Genomic DNA, 3,101 nt, shown 5'->3' on the forward strand with positions numbered 1-3,101 from the left:
GCCCTCTTATCAGAAGAAATGAACTTCTTCCTGCCTCGAAGGCACTGTCAGGATTCAGAGGAAGAAGTTGACACTGACCAGACAGAATCCTGTATGTGAATGGAATTTATGCATCATGTATGAGGTGTATGAATATGCAACAGCCTATTGCTTTTAAGGGTTAATCCTCTGTTAACGTGGGTCCTTTGTCGGGCTCGTGTTGCCCAGAAAAGGTACCCGGACTGTCCATAACTCTTTGTCTCTATTGTCTCATATTGTCCTAATTCAAATTGTCCAAATTATTATTGCTCTAATTGTATTACTATTTTCATAACCATTTTATTACTATTAAACTTTTAAAATTTTAAAAACAAGTGATTGGCATTTTTCACATTATTTTATGATATATACTATATTAAAACTATACTAAAAGAATAGAAGCAAGGATTTCATCAGAAGGCTAGCTAAGAATAGAATAATAAGGAATGAATAACAAAGGTTTGTGTCTCAGACAAAGAGTCCGAGCCAGCTGACTGTGATTGGCCATTAATTAGAAACAACCACATGAGACCAATCCCAGATGCACCTGTTGCATTCCACAGCAGCAGATAACCATTGTTTACATTTTGTTCCTGAGGCCTCTCAGCTTCTCGGGAGGAAAAATCCTAAGGAAAGGATTTTTCAGAAAATATCCTGGCTACACCCGACCCTGTGCCTCGTGGTGAGGGGTGAAAGGAGCAGTCAGTGGCATCTGAGGTTCATTAGGGAATGGGAGGGACATTGGGGTAATGAGGTCTATGAAAGCTATGGATGGGACCCCCAAAGTCTCCCCTAAAATTTGGGTGGCAACCCCAGAGACCTCCAAAATCCTCATCTAGAATTGGAGTTGGGAACCACAGAAACCTCCTCAAAATCTCCCCAAAATTGGGGATGGGGGACACAAAGTCCACCCAAAATTTGGGATGGGACCCCCAGAGACCCCTGTAAAGTTGGGGATGGAATCCTTAAACATCTTTCCTAATACTGGAGGATGGGACTCCTCAGAACCCCTAAAAATCTCCCCAAATTTGGGGATGGGACACCCAAAGTATCCCCAAAATTGGGGATGGGACCCCCAGAGACCCCTGTAAAGTTGGGGATGGAATCCTTAAACATCTTTCCTAATACTGGAGGATGGGACTCCTCAGAACCCCCAAAAATCTCCCCAAATTTGGGGATGGGACACCCAAAGTATCCCCAAAATTGGGGATGGGATGTCCAAAGTCTTCCCAGAATTGGGGATGGGACCCCCAGAGACCCCTGTAAAATTTGGTATGGGATCCTTAAACATCTCCCCTAATACTGGAGGATGGGACTCCTCAGAACCCCAAAAATCTCCCCAAAACTGGGGATGGATCCCGCGATTTAACCAGCCCCAGTGCCACCCCAGGGCTGCTCCTCAGGGTGCCACAGCCTCGGTGCCACCTGGGGTCCCTGGGGTGTCCTTGTCCCCGTGCCAGGTCCCCCGGGGCCGTGTCCCAGCTCCCTGTCCATGTCCCATGGGAATGAGCAGGAAATGCTGGCAGCAGAGCCAAAATTTGGGATGAGACCTTCAGAAACCTCCCCCAAAACCGGGGATGAGAACCACAGAAACCCCCCCAAAGTCCCCCAAAAATGAGAATGGGAACCAAACGTCTTCCCTAAAATTTGGATAGGAACCTCAGGGACCTCCAAAAGTCTCCCCAGAATTGGGGGTGGGAACCACAGAACCCCCCAAAATCTCCCCAGTGCTTGGGACCCCCACCGCGGGTCCTTCCCAGGGTGTTCCCGTGGGGATTGGTGCCCACAGGGCACAGCCAGCTCCTGGCAGAGAGCTCATCACAGGAGATCCTGGGGATGGGGAGTCTGCAGGAAACGCTGAATTCCAGCAAAATGCCCCCTGTGCCCCCTGAGACCCCCGCCCATCCCTGCCCCCGCCCCCCAGCTGCTGCTCCGGGGCATTTCCATGGATCTCACATCCCAGAGCTGCCGTGCCCCCGTGTGAGAGTCTGTCCGAAATATCCCTCATCTGCCTCACAATCGTCATTGGGGAGACCACCGAAAAGAACCAAAACCCCTCATGTCTGCTGATGCTGTAGGGGAAAAATCACGAGCCGGAGGCCTGAGAGCGTTGCTAAGTTATCGTTTTTACAGGTGCACTTGCTGTATGCTACACTGAGCTCTAAGGGCACCCTGCCCTTTTGCACAAGAGCTCTGGAATCCTCCCCACCTCTCGGCCTGGCTGGATTTCTCCTAAGCTCTGGGTGGTCCCCCTCCAAAGCAAGACCCCTCTCGCCCATTCATAACCACCATGACAGACAAGTAGAGATGTAAGACTCTTCATCAAGGGACTGAGACCTGAAATCCCTGTGTGAGAAGGACCCCTCTCACCTTCTTCCAGAGACTGGGACTGAAACCCCCAGCCCGGGGCAGGTGTGCAGTGGGGGGAAGGAAAGCTGCCCAAAGCAAGGTGGACGTTGCAGGTGTAGGCAGTGGGCCACTAGAACAATGGCTCACCCCCACTGCTGAACATGGGCTGTGGGTACCCCTACCCAAACACCATTCTTCCCCCCTGAAGACACAATAAACTACCTTTGTTTTGATTGCAAAATCCATCCTCCTTCCCCCACCGAAAAAGAGCATAATTGGGGAATTGTAACATAATTGGGGATGAACTGTGTCTCTGAGATCTCCCTGGACGCAACCTGGTGAGCTCCATCGGCAGGATCCTGAAGGACTCTGCAGCACCACGTTTGGCAGCTATAACCCATTCCTCTTCTTCCTCCCTCCTTTCCCTTAATTTCCCCTTTTTTCCCCAGTTTCCTCCCCAACACATTTTTGCTGTGGTTGTTTCAATAAAGCTGCATTTGTTTTCATTATCACTGCAAATCCCCTGTGCTGTGTTGGTGTTTTTTGCACCCTGAGATCAATCCACGAACCATCATGAACCCTGTTTGTAAGGACGGACCGTGACACCCTGGTGCCAACCTGGGAACTTTTCCCGGGGTTTCAGCCCTCGGCCAGCTCTGCTGGGGAACCAATCTCTCTCAAAACTCTCGTTCTGCCCCAGAATGGCACAGGAGACGCCCCCAAATCCCCCTCCA

The sequence above is a fragment of the Geospiza fortis genome, unplaced genomic scaffold (assembly GCF_000277835.1).
Source record: "Geospiza fortis unplaced genomic scaffold, GeoFor_1.0 scaffold218, whole genome shotgun sequence".
Classification (NCBI taxonomy): domain Eukaryota; kingdom Metazoa; phylum Chordata; class Aves; order Passeriformes; family Thraupidae; genus Geospiza; species Geospiza fortis.